The sequence below is a fragment of the Botryllus schlosseri genome, chromosome 11, assembly GCF_051294905.1.
Source record: "Botryllus schlosseri isolate E-star chromosome 11, Bs_hap1, whole genome shotgun sequence".
Taxonomy (NCBI): Eukaryota; Metazoa; Chordata; class Ascidiacea; order Stolidobranchia; family Styelidae; genus Botryllus; species Botryllus schlosseri.
This window is the reverse complement of record NC_137246.1, coordinates 13,510,837-13,531,590: the sequence shown is the minus strand read 5'-3', so window position 1 is coordinate 13,531,590 and position 20,754 is coordinate 13,510,837. Positions and strand designations below refer to the sequence as shown.

The 20,754-nt window shown below is 39.5% G+C and overlaps 1 protein-coding gene across 2 annotated transcripts in view; it reads left to right on the top strand.

Annotated features, from left to right (window-relative positions):
* LOC145450913 (sodium-coupled monocarboxylate transporter 2-like) overlaps positions 1-20,754 on the top strand; it is a 44,139-nt gene that overhangs the window by 15,232 nt on the left and 8,153 nt on the right. The gene's annotated exons all lie outside the window — the stretch shown is intronic.

Below are 20,754 nucleotides of genomic sequence, written 5' to 3'. Positions count from 1 at the left end.
ATTATTAAGCTTTAACCCTTTTCTCGCTGGGCACGTAAACGTCAAAATTGTCTCAGCGACAGAACAATAAATTTGCTCGCGTACCCCCGTAATTTCTCTCGCATACCCCAACAGGTTAGAGAACCCCTGCTCCATGACATCCTATGATAAGACATTCTCTACAGCAATATGAGTATGGTACCAAGCGCATTTTCATTATTCACTACGACTGAGACAATATTTTGATATGCAGACATGGGCGTGGCAAGCATTTTGCAATATTGCCCCTATAAAAATACTTAAATTTTAAACATTTCATTCTGACGAAATTATCGTAGTTGAGGACGCTAATCGAAGGATATTTCACCGCAACTAGTTTTCACGTGTAAGCAGATATCGAGATTACTGAACTAGTCACGAGTCCTTACTCTGAATGCAGCATGCATGCCTAGAGTTAAGTAGTAGGGATGGTGTGAACGTGAGGTTCACGTCCGCGTTCTGTGTGTGAGCCTCGGAAATTTTGAGGTTCGCGTTCACAGCAGAACCTTGGTAGGTTCTGCACTGTGAACCTTTTTTCAAATATTACAATTTTCACTTCATTATAACATCTTTGGTTCAAATTTATTGCATTTCAACTACGGGCCAATCTATGCATGGCGCTGACAGCACAAACAATCAACACTAAACGAGCATGCACGTTGAAATTTTGAAAAATTTTACTTGCTTCGTTACAAAAGTTTGCTCGAAATATCCAGCCTTCCGTTTATGAATATTTAGTGACTCTCTGCTGTGAGCTTGACCCGCAACCACACAATATCAAGAGCGAAATACACTGCATGTAGTCAGCGAATGGTGCTTATTCAATCAATCAATGAGATTGATATCGTTTTCTGATGTAAAAATCTAGCAAGCGTACGGGGTCAATCTTGAAATATACGGTTGAAATTAGCAATGTGACGTCATGAGGTTCACGTTCGCGTTCACACAGAACCTTTCAAAAAGGTTCGCGTTCACACGAACCTGAACCTTTCAGCGGTTCACACCATCCCTATTAAGTAGGCTAGCTGAGAGTAGGGATAATTACTCGATGAGCATCGATGCGCGGTAACCATAAGGATCGGAAGTATAGGCTAAGCGAGATAATTGCGCTGCGACGGAAGCCAATGTGACAATGGATATGAGCTGCACAAAGGTATACCAACTAGTTGAACTTATTAGGTCGCTAGAATGACTGGGTAGAATTTGTCGGTATTTGGGAGCAGATAAGATGCTGATAATAGCATGCGGGATAAGTACTTTAGAACATGACAAGACCTGTGACCTGTACATTGTACAAACACATGAGCTAGTGGTAGTGGTACGCAGCGTGGTGGTGCATTTCACAACAACTGTACCTCCAATAGGTTGCCAGTTCGAGTCCGACAGTGGTAGACTCCAGAATTCCGGCCTATGTGTTGGAAGTTCATCTACGCTTGCGCTCCTTCCCGCCACGTGAACTGCGTCAGCGGTGTCTTGTGCTACAAGTCGGCAAATACCAGTGTTTGGATGACTCGAGTCAACTTTTTCGTGTGACTTTACTTGACTCAAGTAACTTTGCAAAAATCACTTGACTTGACTTGACTCGGCGCTTTTTAAAATGTGGATTGACTCGTGACTCGGAGCAAAATTTATGAGTCAATTTCAAGTCATCAAGTAAACGATGTCGACTAAATCACCCTATCTTATGTATTGCAGCAAACAATACGTTCATATTGTCATATTTATTCCACTGGAAGCTTTTCGACTGGCTCTCTTCAGCAGTGAACGCCAGTAAATGAGGTTAACCAAGTTCAAAGTATAGAAAGAATATTGTCGTTGTGACGCAATAATGACAAGTACACATAGTCGCCAACGGCAGTAAACAGGGCACGGTTACGGTACAGCACACACAAAGTCAGCTCTAAAACAGCCGAATGACAAAACAACACTAATGGAAGGTTCCCAGCGTGTAGAGATGTTCCTTCTGTCTTATGTACGTCCGAGTACGTTGATTATACGTTTCACTAATCTTGGATCGTTACATCACAAATAAATTGACCGCAAACGAAATGATCACAGCTTACGTCGCCGTAGTAGCAGTAGATTAATATCATAGCAACGTATCCTAGTTCCTTAAACGGCTCGGTGCTTACATTGCGCACTGCTCACCTTTACCAACATGATTTAAATCGAACGAATATAGTCTATGTCCTGGGTGGGCAAACTTTTGAGCTCGCGGGCCGCATTCAACATCTGAATCCATTCGCGAGGCGCACTGTATAAAATTAGGATATAAACCAGTGGTTCCCAACCTTTTTCGACTCATCGCCCCCTTTTGAAGCTCCACACCGGTCATCGCCCCCCAAATATTGGGAAACTAAAAACAGCACTTCGTCACCCCCAAACCCCACCAGACCCCCCTCAGCCAGTGGGCCTTTTGTCGCTACATATCAGCTATACCCTATTTCATGTACTGTTTGGTGAGTCACCGTATTTCGCCTAAACGCGCGAAGCGCGACAAATTTATATAATTCATGTTTGAATCGGTCAATATGGTCGGGAATTGCATATATATTGCTATCAATTTTTGGTCCTCTTTCTGCTCGCATAATCAGATTTACCGGTAGAGCTGAGTGTGGTGTGATAGAAAAGGTAGGACCATTAAATATTAATTAAACATCTTCGGGCGGAATCGTTGTTGTATTGACTTCGTTACATGATGCTATTTCGTGACCTCCTATATCTGCTATGTCAGAAGATATGGAAATCGTCAAAACGTACCAAACTAAAAGACGCACATGATTTCAAATTGGTATTTCTGTACTGGCAAATATTTTTTTCCTTGCGGGATGGTATTTGTCCTGTAGGGTTAAGGTCGCCAGGACAGGAACATTCGACGCCAGCCATTGAGGCGCCTATGGACAATTAAACATATATGTATATATATCGAAGTTTTCGGTCAGCACAAGGGGATTCCTTTTCGCCCAAGGCCTTCTCGCTGCTGATCGTTCTGGCACACTTCTCGGAGTCGCATGTTACATGGCCTCTAACTTATGTCTTGGTGCGTCGTGGCGCAGTATTGGCCGACGCCGAAGTCTCCCATTTCCATAAATCATGTGTATTTTTGTTGGGTGACTGGTACCCCAAAATCAAGATATATGATAATACTAAATCGCGCGCAGCGCGAAAATTCTTTGAAAAAGTTGCATGAATTTCTAAAAGATTACTCTATAATTAATGTTAATTCACGAAATAATTTTGGCCCCCCTCGAGTTCGGGCCCCCACCCCCAATTGGGGAGTTTGGGATGCGGTAGTTACGGTCCCGACTCCAATATAGCCGCTTCAACGCGCCATCGCCCCCTATCGCCCCCTTCGTTACTTTCGCCCCCTATCGCCCCCTTCGTCCGTTTTCGCTCCCAAAATCGCCCCCTTCGTTATTTTCGCCCCCCTAGACCGCCAAATCGCCCCCTGGGGGGCGATATCGCCCACGTTGGGAACCACTGATATAAACTAAAACGCAATATTGGTATTTGATTATATAGTGAGGACACGGAGATAATGTATATGCTTATTACATCGTACACGCGTCAGAAACAGTGGCGAGATTTTATAGGCTGGTCAACCTCAATAACCAATTTGTCAAAACTATATATAGAGAGATGTAACTCGGTTGTCCCAATTCCTAGAACAGGATTGAAATTTAAATCTGTGAGTAGCGATCTGGTCTTAGATTTACTAAAGCCACTTTTGGTTCAATTCCAGGACAGACAATGCTGACCACATCATAACCATGTTAGCTTCAAACACGCTTCAACCATGTGTACAATATAAATACTCTGATTGTACGCATACAGAGAACTAATTTACCAAGACACGAGCGAATCGTTTTTTATAAGCTCATCACTGAAATTATTAAAACTGGAGTGGCCAATCTGAAATCACACTCGAGATCCGAATTATGGCAATCTCGTTTAGGATTTCTGTGGTGTTTAGCAGTTGAAACCTTTCAAACTGCATGGGCCTTGAGATCAGGCTGTCGCGCCAGAAATTAGACATAACAAATAACAGGAAGCATTTACCTTAGCACAGTGGTTCTCAAACTTTTTAAGACACCCTCCCCCACCCTTATGATATTGAAAGATTTTGCGCCCCCTTATCGTCACATTACAAAACGCAACCAGGATGCTAGTAAGCCTAGCGGATAGTTTGATGGCATGGAAGGTTACGACTGTGAATGTGAGTTTTTTTTTAAATATGAAATTCAGACTAAATACATAGCAACAATTATGAAATGGATGAAAGTCGCACGGAGCGCGACAAAATTTCATTTGAGGTTAGTTTCGAGCCTCCACTTCAGATTCTTTCACGGCCCAAAGGGGGTTCCCCATCCCGTTTGAGAACCACTGCCTTAGAATTATCGCTAAGAAAAAGCTTAATCAAGTCCCTGCATTAATTCGATTTTTAGTACGCATTAGTAGTATAGTAGATCTCTCGTGACCTGCCATTGGTTCTTATGGGTGCACCCGACCGGTGCCGCGAAAACTCGTCCTGAACCGGTGACCCTTTCAGACCCCCCTTCCACCCGACCGGTGCCTGGGTTGGTATAGGCATCTCTCGATCGGTAACCCTTTTCGGTATAGTGATCTCTCGACCGGTGCCTCGAAACTCGTCTTGAACCGGTGACCCTTTTCGGTATAGGGATCACTCAACCGGTGCTAGTATAGCCATCTCTCGACCGGTAACCCTTTTCGGTATAGGGATCTCTCGACCGGTGCCTCGAAACTCGTCTTGAACCGGTGACCCTTTTCGGTATAGGGATCACTCAACCGGTGCTAGTATAGCCATCTCTCGACCGGTAACCCTTTTCGGTATAGGGATCACTCGACCGGTGCCGCGAAAACTCGTCTTGAACCGGTGACCATTTTCGGTATAGGGATCGCTCAACCGGTGTCATAGTGGTAATTCGTACTTTCGGGTATATGCATCTCTCGCACGGTGTTGAATATGTATCAAGTAAATAGTAACGTGATTGACTCTTAGTTAATGTATACGTCACAAATTATTAAATGTGACCGATTCGAGTTAATCCCAACGTTTACGGTGAGTACGACAATGATATATCGTTATTCTTATGGCGGGGGTGGCATGCGGCTATTGCGTTTTATGGGCGCGGCGATGATTCGTACTTTCGTTGATAGAATGCTAGCGGTATGTCGTACTTTCACCAAAAAGGGTGTGAAATAGTTTGCTAAATCTAGGAATCAGTCGCTTGGTAATTAGTTTACCACGTAGCCGGCGTAGACGGCGATTCCAATACCAACAATAGCCGCGTTCACATATTAACACTCCAAATAGGTGTGAAATAGTTTGCAAACCCTGCGATCGCTGACAAGATAATGTCTCAGACATACGCGACTTGATGTTACAGGCAGATCGATCGCTCACGCGGTGAAATTTTCGTAAGCAGTTTGTCACAGAACTTGATTTAACTCGTAAAGATTTAATAAGTAACGAATAACAGACCGCCAGTGTCGGTAACTTGAATAGCGACAAATTGTCACTTATTTCTACTCTAACCCTAATCCTTTGTGAAGTGTACGCTTATTCAAAAAGGTGCGAAATAATTCTAAAATCCTACGATCGCTCACAAGATAACACCTATAAGACATAACCATCTCTCGTGACTTGTGGTTATATACATCGCAATCGCTACAATGTAATATGTTGGTAGTTTGGTCCAGAACTGGATTTCACGAGTCTGATATAATAAGAATATTACCTATTAAGTAATAAGCACCGAATAACAGAACCGTCGCAGACGGTGACTTGAATATCCAAGATTTGATACTTTTCGCGATCGCTATATGTTTCACGTTGACTTTGGTCGCGTGATGCGAATCATGAGAATATTCAATCAATGTGTCAATTTATCAACTTGAAATGAAACTCACTACACCAACCAAGTTGATTCGTATTTGAATGTGTTGATCCGGTACAACTCTAATCCTTTGAGAAATCCATTTTCCGCGATCAGTTGATTCGAACGTAACTTGAATATTGCTGACTCCAACTTCAGTCGCATCGAATTATTCACACATTCCACGCTGCTGTTTCACACCTATAGAATCAATACCAACTATAACTCTACAAGAATCAAGAATCGCAAGTACGTGCATTATACAGTTATTGTCTTTATCAACTTGAAATCAAACTCTTAACAAAGACACGCAACTAATCATTTACCAACTCTAGCATTACCAAAAAATTCACGTATTGTTGATTGAAAATCCTTGAACCCGTATTATTAAGAGTGTTATAGTACGACGTCGGAATCCACTCGTGAGATGTACTAAAGGTAAATCCAGATAATCCGAAATGAAATATTTGGACTTTGACATAGTCTGAATTGAAATCGCGACCTGTCTTTACGTTTGTCAAACAGAGTTTCAGAAATATTATCACTATGACATCTCAACATTTTAACATCTTGCCATCAACAAAAGAGTAAAATACAAAAACCTTGTCAAGTCAATCCGTTTGTAACTCACCGAACCAAAGCAAAAAGTGTCCATACGAAAAGTAGACAAGACTACGCAAGTAATCACTACAACCCACAAACATATCAAGTTCGGTTTTAGGCATATACCACCAACTCGTCTTTTTTGTTCAACTGTAAAAGTCGTTACTATGCCGCAAGACAAAGAAATTACTATGCGGTATATTTTGTAAGACAAAAGTAATTACTTCTCGGTGTCGGCGACTTGAGATTAACATATTATATTTGAGAATACGACATTTGAAAGTATGACCATCGTAGTTTCTTACAATCGAACGCAGGTGTTATATCGAAAATTATCGTGATGTAAACATAAGGATTGTCACATCGATTTAACATACGAGATTTTGTAATGGTCTATCATGACTTGAATATTAAATTATTCGCGTTAATTAGACACGGCGTTGTGGTAAATGTTATGACAGCAACAAACTTTTCAGTACCAACGTTATTAACATATTGAGTTGTAAAACTATGTGTGTCTGAAATGTTCTTGATAGGAAAATTACTCCACCTTGGTAAAAATCACTCTGCGTATCGCGGATATCAGAAAATATTTCCAGTAACCAAGACTAAAGATGAAACGACAATATCGGTATTATTACATTCAACAATCAGTACAATTATTAAAATCTATCGTTCGCGATAAACAGCACTAAAGATGTAATAATTCCAGTATTCATACATTGAACATCCGATACAAAATGCTTTATTATCCCGATTCGCAACGGGTAATTGAAACGACTAAGTGTAGAGTCAGTATATCGCAATATCGTTACTATTGAATCCAACGATTTATTGTCGGAATTTGTGACAGAGAATTGAAACATATGCACTTTACAGAGTATGAAAATATCACTTTGAGTATCGAGTACCGTTCGAAGCTAGCGATCAATTCTTAATCATTTCAGTAACTCCCCCATTGTGCGTGCTAAATGTAAAATATCGCGAGGTTATACACTCTAAGACTTTGATTATTGTAAAAGTAAATTGTGATATGTTTGTTAGATGCATCCAATTCAACTAGAAGTGTCTAGTACCCAACACTCGTAATATCAAAAAAGTACTTGCTACACTGTTATTTGCTAAACGTGCTTTGCATTGTTGTTCATTTCTAGTATTGATTGAAATCATTCTTGAACCCTCAGATAATAATTCCCGACATGAAACCAAGCCGCTAAAAGTCGTTACCATCACGAAGATACAATGTGTACGATGTTTGTCAAATGTGTCCTACCTGGCCAACAGAAAACAATTTTCACTAGCTTGGTAATGAAACCGGAGTCTCCATTCGATATTTTGTTTGTGTCAAATACTTTACAATGAACACATTTGCGTGGTTGAGCTTTACATCATCAAGCTGTTATTTGTAAATCAAGATTTCGGTAAACTTGTAAATGTATCGTTTAACTAACCGACATTTAGTGATTGGGGAACATACCAAACGATACACATCCATCTCCGAAATACTGCATTGATCTTAATTTCCATCATCGTGATAAGCGGAGTACATTTGTTTTGAATTCATAACAATAGGCTTTTCTATGACATGATAAATTATTGACAAGTTCTGCTTAGAAGATTGGTTGCATATCACGAAAAATAATATACCACACATATTATTACTGTTACTCCATTCATCGGTATTTTTTCCGCTGTCGATTTTCAAACGAGTAAAATTTATTACTTGAGTCGCTCTGCTTACTATATTTAAATGTAAACTCCCCCGTCTTTCAACAACAAACAATGTTAAAAAAGTATGCAATCAAACACAGCAAGTTTTACGATACTAATTATTATCCCGCATAACCCATTTCTTACCGAAGACATATGAAATATATTCATGTTACACGAAAATAGTCCCTCATGCTACAAACCTATACAATGATTGGTGGTGCTTTCAAACTGTTTCGATACCTCAAGAACTTTATTGTCTGAATGGTTGTTCATGTATCGTAATAATCAAGTAGTTCAACACAGAACTAGTATTAACAGAAACACCAGAGTTGTTTACACAAAAGTTTGTATGTGTACAGTATACGAATACCATGTGTAAGTCCAGCACAATTGTGGTATCCATCCGGGTTTAGTTAACACAATTTACGACACCGAGGTCACCTCATCTTTCGTAAGACAACAAACCAACCAAGGTTTCAGGATATGTCCATGTCATGGCAATAAATCAGCTACTCCAACAACAGAGTACATATGTTTTCTAGTTACGGTGCTTACATCTTACACACAAATCAATCTACTTTGCTAACAAAAAGTGCTGGGTCATCAAGTGATTGTCCTCACTAGTAAAACATACTATCATACAAAATGGTCGTTATAGTTTGCACACCAACGATACATCGTACAAGTAACAAGTCTCGAGAATCCAGTTATTCAAAAAACGCGAAGTATTTCTACACCAAGCCGTTATGTTGACGAAAGCGTATATTGTAATATCATGATCGATTTGTATTCGTTGGTCACAAACTGTCACTACTCTAAATAATTTTTTTTCGCTCAAACACAAACGCATACTTGTCACCATTCGTTTTCATCAAGCACGAGTTCAAGAAACTTCTTACTACGACATGAATTTTTATTTTTATGTTGTGTAAATAGGTAATAATTAATTCAAGTAACACAATATCAACATCATCGAGTTGTGCTAATAGATTTACATGTGGTCTTGTGGTTTTCGTCGGGACATACAGCACGAACTAACTGTAGACTCCTCTCTGTTGTACAGCTACTCGGTAATCGAAATGCATTAACATGTAAACAGCGATCTTGTTACGTCACACCAAAAATATGTTCACTGTCGCGATACTCCGCACAAGACGTACATAGCCTTTTCACACTCGTAATAGTATACCAACGTCAAGCGATAACGTTTAACAAGACCAACGACACTGAACCCGCGACGTTTACCTATGTAAAATTACCACTTTCACTTGCCAGTCCATCGTTTACCTGACTAAACATATTATTTTCCTTTGGAGATCTGACGTTTACCCAGAGTAAGAAACCATTTTCACTTGTAAATATTTTTTTTCCTCGGCTAACAAACCTTTTTTCACTTGGAAATATATTTTTTCTCTGGTTAACAAACCTTTTTCACTTGGAAATATATTTTTTCTCTGGTTAACAAACCTTTTTCACTTGGAAATATATTTTTTCTCTGGGCAACAAACCTTTTTCACTTGGAAATATATTTTTTCCCCGGGTAACAAACCTTTATCCCTGAGCAACAAACCATTTTCACTTGGTGGTCCGTCGTTTACCCGAATAAAAATATCATTTTCCTTTGGAGATCCGGCGTTTACCCAGTGTAACAATACATTTTCACTTGAAAAAATACTTTTACCTAGAGTAACTAATCATTTTCTCCTGGGTAACAAACCCTTTTCGTCTGGAAACTATCATTTAACTGAGTACCAATACCGTTTTCACTTGGAAATACATTTTTTCCCTGGGTAACAATACCATTTTCGTTTGGAAAACGGACAACCACACCGGACAATTTGATATTTTTGTATATTGTTACAACGGACAGCGACAAAATACACACCAACAACGACTCCAATACATTTGTGTAATAGCTTATTCACTTGTTCTGGTGCATCCCATCGAAATCCTCAGTTACCCGCATGCAATGTGCTGTTGTACATCGACGTGAATGTTTTGGAAATTGGACAATAGGTTTCGACATGTCTGCGATGTCCGGGTTCGCGCTTTGGATTTTCCAGAGTCAAAATGTCTGAATAAAACACCTCCTCGACTTCGATAAATGTTTTGCACGCAGATAACGACGGTCGGACATCGACGAATTTATGTTTCCATCGGGCTAACAACTCCGGGTTACTTGTGATTTATCTCACACGTGTTTACTATGTTGTGTCGCTCTTTATTGATCAATACATACCACACCATTCAGTTTGAACTCGGAAACCCCGAGAAATCGTTAACCGGATCCGGATATCAACTCTGAATCGATAAACCACATGCCACACCCCGTGTTTCCATGAAAATAACAAGACATCACAAAAATCAAGTATACTTCGCTATTATTTGTCCGCACAAGTAATCACGTAAATAAGGTGTATGACATTACATACATCATGGATAACATCGTGTCTAGCATTACAAACATCATGGGCGACAAATTCGTCTTCTCAAGTCCCGTCATGCGCAGACTCTGTACATTCAGTGTGGTTATAGATGACTTGGAGATGGACAAACAGACATCTTTGACCGTAACATGGTTAATCGTTCAAATACTATTGGTGATATCGATACGACGATACAGTGAACAGAGCATTATGCATACCGATACATTCATAGTCATATATGCGAACCATGTACTATCATGTACCCCGATTTTCGTTGAATATCCACGACACCAACAAATCTGTACATTTCTTTTCCCTCAACCTCGACGATAGAGTCTTCATCCCAATGTACCAATCGAGTGTATGGTTCATCAGGTGTAAAATCCAAATCAAATGTAACCAAGGTATCGTTTTTCATTTTCAATATTTCCACCGCTGCGTCTTGTCTGTGTCGTAAAACAACGGTGTGAGGCCAGAGGAATCTATGGAAAGTTACGCGTAGTCCCATCCTTACTCGTGTATATGATCAGGTAACGACAAAGTTTTTTCAATTGCCTCGTGGTGATGATCCGTTTCGAAATGCAAGCGGATGAACTAGATCAAAAGTTTCGAAGATGCGTTTTATAATTGCTCTAGGTGTGAAATGGACATCACACTCTTACAGCGGGGCTCAACACGAATTTAGTCTTCACACCACAGAAACCCAGTAACTCGGATTACAAAAACTGCAATCGAATTTAAGATTTCCATACGCGGAATCACTGTTAAAGATGTCTGACTGCGACGTTGCACCCGTGTAAAGAATTCTCGTGCTAAGGCCATGTTACGGTCAAAGATGTCTGTTTGTCTATCTCCAAGTCATCTATAACCACACTGAATGTACAGAGTCTGCGCATGACGGGACTTGAGAAGACGAATTTGTCGCCCATGATGTTTGTAATGCTAGACACGATGTTATCCATGATGTATGTAATGTCATACACCTTATTTACGTGATTACTTGTGCGGACAAATAATAGCGAAGTATACTTGATTTTTGTGATGTCTTGTTATTTTCATGGAAACACGGGGTGTGGCATGTGGTTAATCGATTCAGAGTTGATATCCGGATCCGGTTAACGATTTCTCGGGGTTTCCGATTTCAAACTGAATGGTGTGGTATGTATTGATCAATAAAGAGTGACACAACATAGTAAACACGTGTGAGATAAATCACAAGTAACCCGGAGTTGTTAGCCCGATGGAAACATAAATTCGTCGATGTCCGACCGTCGTTATCTGCGTGCAAAACATTTATCGAAGTCGAGGAGGTGTTTTATTCAGACATTTTGACTCTGGAAAATCCAAAGCGCGAACCCGGACATCGCAGACATGTCGAAACCTATTGTCCAATTTCCAAAACATACACGTCGATGTACAACAGCACATTGCATGCGGGTAACTGAGGATTTCGATGGGATGCACCAGAACAAGTGAATAAGCTATTACACAAATGTATTGGAGTCGTTGTTGGTGTGTATTTTGTCGCTGTCCGTTGTAACAATATACAAAAATATCAAATTGTCCGGTGTGGTTGTCCGTTTTCCAAACGAAAATGGTATTGTTACCCAGGGAAAAAATGTATTTCCAAGTGAAAACGGTATTGGTACTCAGTTAAATGATAGTTTCCAGACGAAAAGGGTTTGTTACCCAGGAGAAAATGATTAGTTACTCTAGGTAAAAGTATTTTTTCAAGTGAAAATGTATTGTTACACTGGGTAAACGCCGGATCTCCAAAGGAAAATGATATTTTTATTCGGGTAAACGACGGACCACCAAGTGAAAATGGTTTGTTGCTCAGGGATAAAGGTTTGTTACCCGGGGAAAAAATATATTTCCAAGTGAAAAAGGTTTGTTGCCCAGAGAAAAAATATATTTCCAAGTGAAAAAGGTTTGTTAACCAGAGAAAAAATATATTTCCAAGTGAAAAAGGTTTGTTAACCAGAGAAAAAATATATTTCCAAGTGAAAAAAGGTTTGTTAGCCGAGGAAAAAAAATATTTACAAGTGAAAATGGTTTCTTACTCTGGGTAAACGTCAGATCTCCAAAGGAAAATAATATGTTTAGTCAGGTAAACGATGGACTGGCAAGTGAAAGTGGTAATTTTACATAGGTAAACGTCGCGGGTTCAGTGTCGTTGGTCTTGTTAAACGTTATCGCTTGACGTTGGTATACTATTACGAGTGTGAAAAGGCTATGTACGTCTTGTGCGGAGTATCGCGACAGTGAACATATTTTTGGTGTGACGTAACAAGATCGTTGTTTACATGTTAATGCATTTCGATTACCGAGTAGCTGTACAACAGAGAGGAGTCTACAGTTATTTCGTGCTGTATGTCCCGACGAAAACCACAAGACCACATGTAAATCTATTAGCACAACTCGATGATGTTGATATTGTGTTACTTGAATTAATTATTACCTATTTACACAACATAAAAATAAAAATTCATGTCGTAGTAAGAAGTTTCTTGAACTCGTGCTTGATGAAAACGAATGGTGACAAGTATGCGTTTGTGTTTGAGCGAAAAAAAATTATTTAGAGTAGTGACAGTTTGTGACCAACGAATACAAATCGATCATGATATTACAATATACGCTTTCGTCAACATAACGGCTTGGTGTAGAAATACTTCGCGTTTTTTGAATAACTGGATTCTCGAGACTTGTTACTTGTACGATGTATCGTTGGTGTGCAAACTATAACGACCATTTTGTATGATAGTATGTTTTACTAGTGAGGACAATCACTTGATGACCCAGCACTTTTTGTTAGCAAAGTAGATTGATTTGTGTGTAAGATGTAAGCACCGTAACTAGAAAACATATGTACTCTGTTGTTGGAGTAGCTGATTTATTGCCATGACATGGACATATCCTGAAACCTTGGTTGGTTTGTTGTCTTACGAAAGATGAGGTGACCTCGGTGTCGTAAATTGTGTTAACTAAACCCGGATGGATACCACAATTGTGCTGGACTTACACATGGTATTCGTATACTGTACACATACAAACTTTTGTGTAAACAACTCTGGTGTTTCTGTTAATACTAGTTCTGTGTTGAACTACTTGATTATTACGATACATGAACAACCATTCAGACAATAAAGTTCTTGAGGTATCGAAACAGTTTGAAAGCACCACCAATCATTGTATAGGTTTGTAGCATGAGGGACTATTTTCGTGTAACATGAATATATTTCATATGTCTTCGGTAAGAAATGGGTTATGCGGGATAATAATTAGTATCGTAAAACTTGCTGTGTTTGATTGCATACTTTTTTAACATTGTTTGTTGTTGAAAGACGGGGGAGTTTACATTTAAATATAGTAAGCAGAGCGACTCAAGTAATAAATTTTACTCGTTTGAAAATCGACAGCGGAAAAAATACCGATGAATGGAGTAACAGTAATAATATGTGTGGTATATTATTTTTCGTGATATGCAACCAATCTTCTAAGCAGAACTTGTCAATAATTTATCATGTCATAGAAAAGCCTATTGTTATGAATTCAAAACAAATGTACTCCGCTTATCACGATGATGGAAATTAAGATCAATGCAGTATTTCGGAGATGGATGTGTATCGTTTGGTATGTTCCCCAATCACTAAATGTCGGTTAGTTAAACGATACATTTACAAGTTTACCGAAATCTTGATTTACAAATAACAGCTTGATGATGTAAAGCTCAACCACGCAAATGTGTTCATTGTAAAGTATTTGACACAAACAAAATATCGAATGGAGACTCCGGTTTCATTACCAAGCTAGTGAAAATTGTTTTCTGTTGGCCAGGTAGGACACATTTGACAAACATCGTACACATTGTATCTTCGTGATGGTAACGACTTTTAGCGGCTTGGTTTCATGTCGGGAATTATTATCTGAGGGTTCAAGAATGATTTCAATCAATACTAGAAATGAACAACAATGCAAAGCACGTTTAGCAAATAACAGTGTAGCAAGTACTTTTTTGATATTACGAGTGTTGGGTACTAGACACTTCTAGTTGAATTGGATGCATCTAACAAACATATCACAATTTACTTTTACAATAATCAAAGTCTTAGAGTGTATAACCTCGCGATATTTTACATTTAGCACGCACAATGGGGGAGTTACTGAAATGATTAAGAATTGATCGCTAGCTTCGAACGGTACTCGATACTCAAAGTGATATTTTCATACTCTGTAAAGTGCATATGTTTCAATTCTCTGTCACAAATTCCGACAATAAATCGTTGGATTCAATAGTAACGATATTGCGATATACTGACTCTACACTTAGTCGTTTCAATTACCCGTTGCGAATCGGGATAATAAAGCATTTTGTATCGGATGTTCAATGTATGAATACTGGAATTATTACATCTTTAGTGCTGTTTATCGCGAACGATAGATTTTAATAATTGTACTGATTGTTGAATGTAATAATACCGATATTGTCGTTTCATCTTTAGTCTTGGTTACTGGAAATATTTTCTGATATCCGCGATACGCAGAGTGATTTTTACCAAGGTGGAGTAATTTTCCTATCAAGAACATTTCAGACACACATAGTTTTACAACTCAATATGTTAATAACGTTGGTACTGAAAAGTTTGTTGCTGTCATAACATTTACCACAACGCCGTGTCTAATTAACGCGAATAATTTAATATTCAAGTCATGATAGACCATTACAAAATCTCGTATGTTAAATCGATGTGACAATCCTTATGTTTACATCACGATAATTTTCGATATAACACCTGCGTTCGATTGTAAGAAACTACGATGGTCATACTTTCAAATGTCGTATTCTCAAATATAATATGTTAATCTCAAGTCGCCGACACCGAGAAGTAATTACTTTTGTCTTACAAAATATACCGCATAGTAATTTCTTTGTCTTGCGGCATAGTAACGACTTTTACAGTTGAACAAAAAAGACGAGTTGGTGGTATATGCCTAAAACCGAACTTGATATGTTTGTGGGTTGTAGTGATTACTTGCGTAGTCTTGTCTACTTTTCGTATGGACACTTTTTGCTTTGGTTCGGTGAGTTACAAACGGATTGACTTGACAAGGTTTTTGTATTTTACTCTTTTGTTGATGGCAAGATGTTAAAATGTTGAGATGTCATAGTGATAATATTTCTGAAACTCTGTTTGACAAACGTAAAGACAGGTCGCGATTTCAATTCAGACTATGTCAAAGTCCAAATATTTCATTTCGGATTATCTGGATTTACCTTTAGTACATCTCACGAGTGGATTCCGACGTCGTACTATAACACTCTTAATAATACGGGTTCAAGGATTTTCAATCAACAATACGTGAATTTTTTGGTAATGCTAGAGTTGGTAAATGATTAGTTGCGTGTCTTTGTTAAGAGTTTGATTTCAAGTTGATAAAGACAATAACTGTATAATGCACGTACTTGCGATTCTTGATTCTTGTAGAGTTATAGTTGGTATTGATTCTATAGGTGTGAAACAGCAGCGTGGAATGTGTGAATAATTCGATGCGACTGAAGTTGGAGTCAGCAATATTCAAGTTACGTTCGAATCAACTGATCGCGGAAAATGGATTTCTCAAAGGATTAGAGTTGTACCGGATCAACACATTCAAATACGAATCAACTTGGTTGGTGTAGTGAGTTTCATTTCAAGTTGATAAATTGACACATTGATTGAATATTCTCATGATTCGCATCACGCGACCAAAGTCAACGTGAAACATATAGCGATCGCGAAAAGTATCAAATCTTGGATATTCAAGTCACCGTCTGCGACGGTTCTGTTATTCGGTGCTTATTACTTAATAGGTAATATTCTTATTATATCAGACTCGTGAAATCCAGTTCTGGACCAAACTACCAACATATTACATTGTAGCGATTGCGATGTATATAACCACAAGTCACGAGAGATGGTTATGTCTTATAGGTGTTATCTTGTGAGCGATCGTAGGATTTTAGAATTATTTCGCACCTTTTTGAATAAGCGTACACTTCACAAAGGATTAGGGTTAGAGTAGAAATAAGTGACAATTTGTCGCTATTCAAGTTACCGACACTGGCGGTCTGTTATTCGTTACTTATTAAATCTTTACGAGTTAAATCAAGTTCTGTGACAAACTGCTTACGAAAATTTCACCGCGTGAGCGATCGATCTGCCTGTAACATCAAGTCGCGTATGTCTGAGACATTATCTTGTCAGCGATCGCAGGGTTTGCAAACTATTTCACACCTATTTGGAGTGTTAATATGTGAACGCGGCTATTGTTGGTATTGGAATCGCCGTCTACGCCGGCTACGTGGTAAACTAATTACCAAGCGACTGATTCCTAGATTTAGCAAACTATTTCACACCCTTTTTGGTGAAAGTACGACATACCGCTAGCATTCTATCAACGAAAGTACGAATCATCGCCGCGCCCATAAAACGCAATAGCCGCATGCCACCCCCGCCATAAGAATAACGATATATCATTGTCGTACTCACCGTAAACGTTGGGATTAACTCGAATCGGTCACATTTAATAATTTGTGACGTATACATTAACTAAGAGTCAATCACGTTACTATTTACTTGATACATATTCAACACCGTGCGAGAGATGCATATACCCGAAAGTACGAATTACCACTATGACACCGGTTGAGCGATCCCTATACCGAAAATGGTCACCGGTTCAAGACGAGTTTTCGCGGCACCGGTCGAGTGATCCCTATACCGAGAAGGGTTACCGGTCGAGAGATGGCTATACTAGCACCGGTTGAGTGATCCCTATACCGAAAAGGGTCACCGGTTCAAGACGAGTTTCGAGGCACCGGTCGAGAGATCCCTATACCGAAAAGGGTTACCGGTCGAGAGATGGCTATAGTAGCACCGGTTGAGTGATCCCTATACCGAAAAGGGTCACCGGTTCAAGACGAGTTTCGAGGCACCGGTCGAGAGATCCCTATACCGAAAAGGGTTACCGATCGAGAGATGCCTATACCAACCCAGGCACCGGTCGGGTGGAAGGAGGGTCTGAAAGGGTCACCGGTTCAGGACGAGTTTTCGCGGCACCGGTCGGGTGCACCCATAAGAACCAATGGCAGGTCACGAGAGATCTACTATACTACTCGCATTTTAGCAATATTTTAATAAGTTTCTTTAGACTCTCGCGGGCCGCACAGAACGACGTTGCGGACGTTATTTGCACACCTCTGGTCTATGTGTTTATATTATCACATATGTATAGTGTATTGTTCCACATCAATTTGTTCAACTTCTCTATGCTTCGTATTCGATCGCTTATAATGACTGATAATATTATACTGTTACATGTAGCTATATATGCAGTTACTCACTATTTTATTAGCAGTTATGCGTGTGCGTGAGCGACACAAAACCGTTTTGTATGTATATTTAACTTTATAATCGGTATTTGATTCAAGATAAAGGACCAATTAATCTGTCATTCATCCAGTTAGTAAAATGTGGTGACTTTGATTCATCACTCATACTTCGAAAATTCAATTTGATTAGAATTGTGACTTGACTCGTGACTTGAATTGACTAAACGTGACTTGACTTGACTCGAGTCACCTCCAAAAAATCGAGTGACTTGACTTGATTCGAGTCACCTTTGAAAATCGATTGACTTCACTTGACTCGAGTCAATGGTAAATACGGAATCAAAACAAACAATATAGGTCTGTTGTAAAATAACCAACGTAGTCAAAATGCCATGAATATCAAAACAATAACAACAAAAACAACACGGGTTGCCGGCTGAGCTCAACAAACACCGGGATACCTTAAAAATCCAGAGATAAATTTGCGCGGTATGTACTGCACGCAACTACTGTAACTATCATACTGCAAATAATATATAGGTATTTACGCCAATTACAGGCATCTAGTGACATTCAACTGCTATATACAGCTAAATCGTTGTACGGTTATACCGTTAACCAGTTATAAAGATTATATTCGTTATATGGCTTTTTATGCCTGAACACAAGGCGAGCATGCTGTGTAGCCTACCTAACTAATACGACAATGCTGTAATGTGATGCGTTTACTCCAGATTGTGTTACCGAAAATAAGTCTTTGGGGTGATACGTTGGACGTAACTTATATTCCCGTACCCATTGCCATGACTGAAAACATCAAGGAAAGCTTTCAAGCATTGGATTTCGTCCTATTTTTTGGTGAGTAAAAGAATGAATCACATGCGTAACTCAATTGTCATGATGTGATTGTATTTGGTTTCGCATCACTATCGTGGCTGGGTGTGGGCACGCTGCGATTATGAGGTGTTCACTGTTCATGTTATGACTTATAAATGTTGTTGTACTGTCTCTTGGAGTTGGGACCTTTTTTGCCTTTCGAGATCGAAAAAAGAAATCGACAGATAATTACTATTTTGGAGAAAGACAAATATCACCGGTGCGTATGAGTTCAACGTATGAAAGCAAACACGAACAGTTCGAACCAGTTCCCTCTAATTCTTCGAGAGTCTGCGCGCACTCACCAACTCACTGCGCGGTTCATTGGACAACAGTGCATAACGACTAAAAAAAGGTCATCACTTCGGCTTTTTTTTGTGCAGCTTAGATTTTCTCTGCGCAGAGACCGTGTCAGCACTACGCAATTGCGCAAGCGCGCATCTTAGAGGAAACATTGGTTCGAACATAGTATTCAATGATGGTACCGAGTCGCTGAGAGGTTCTGATTCGTGTAAACGTGAATTTTCATCGAAGGTTTTCGGTGAACATGAACTTATTGCGCAAAGTGACGTCACAATGTTAAGTCCTATTGATGGCTTATATATCTATATTCTTTACATATTAATTTATATCGAGGAATCTATAGATAAGTAACCTATGGATAGATACGCAACACCCGTTGTCACGCTCTCTTGCCCGGAGGAAATAACTGCTCAGCAATAATTGCTAATCCCATAGCTGACGACCTGAGCGCTCAAATTGAATAGAGTTAATCTTATCGGAAAGCTACTGTCGCGCTGATTCTGGAAATATACATTAAAAGTTCATTAAGGGAATGGAGCCAGCTCGAAATAGCCTTCAAAGTCTGAAAATCGGCATAGTTGCTAACAATGGCAGCGACGCAGCACAATGACCATAACAATGGCCCTTGCATTGTTGCGATTTTTTACAACAATGCAGATTTTCAGACTTTGAGGTGTATTTTGAGTGGGTTCCGCTGCCCTGATCAGATTTTAACGTATATTTTCGAAATCAGTGCGACAGTAGCTTTCAAATAAGATTAACTTTATTTAATTTGAGCGCTCAGGTCATCAGCTACGGGATTTGCTATTATGCTGCGTTCAGATTGCTGAGCAGTAATTTTCTCCGAGCAAGCAAGCGTGACGACGAGAGTTGCGAATCTATCCGTAGGTTAGTTATCTATAATAAATCTGACATCATAGGCCAGTGGTTCTTAACCTTGTCTCCAGCGCCTGCCCAGTGGGAGATTTTGAATGGGGCGGAAACTCCCATGGGGCGAAATCGGTGGCGCTGGTCTCGGGGGGCATTATGGAGTGCGCCGACGAAAAATGGCCTCGTAGTAGAGTAGATGGAGATATGGAGATATGGATATAGTAGAACAAAAGTTCTATATATCCCTGACTTCTCGTTGCAAACTAACATTCGACAAAATCTATCAAATTGCAATATTTATGTTGCGCTCATCGCGAAATATCCACCGACCATGTTTCCATGAATGCAGTGGTTTATATCAGGGATATCTCTTCTAGATATCCCTGGTTTATATTAATTCATGTAAAATGAATTTGGCGTACTTTTGGATTGCCAATTCCCCGTTACAACACTCCCGTCGTGCTAGCTACTCGACACCTTCCTATCTTTTCATTGTATCGCAGTTTTGAGGTTTTATGAACTGATGAAAATATTAATAAACTGATACTAATACTGATTGCTCGGGTTATTTTCCACAAAACTATTTGAACTAGGTTTTTTATCCTTCAGCGCACTGCATGCCGGAATCGACTAGGCACTGTAGGCCACAGTACAACTTTGGAGAGTGATGCCCTTC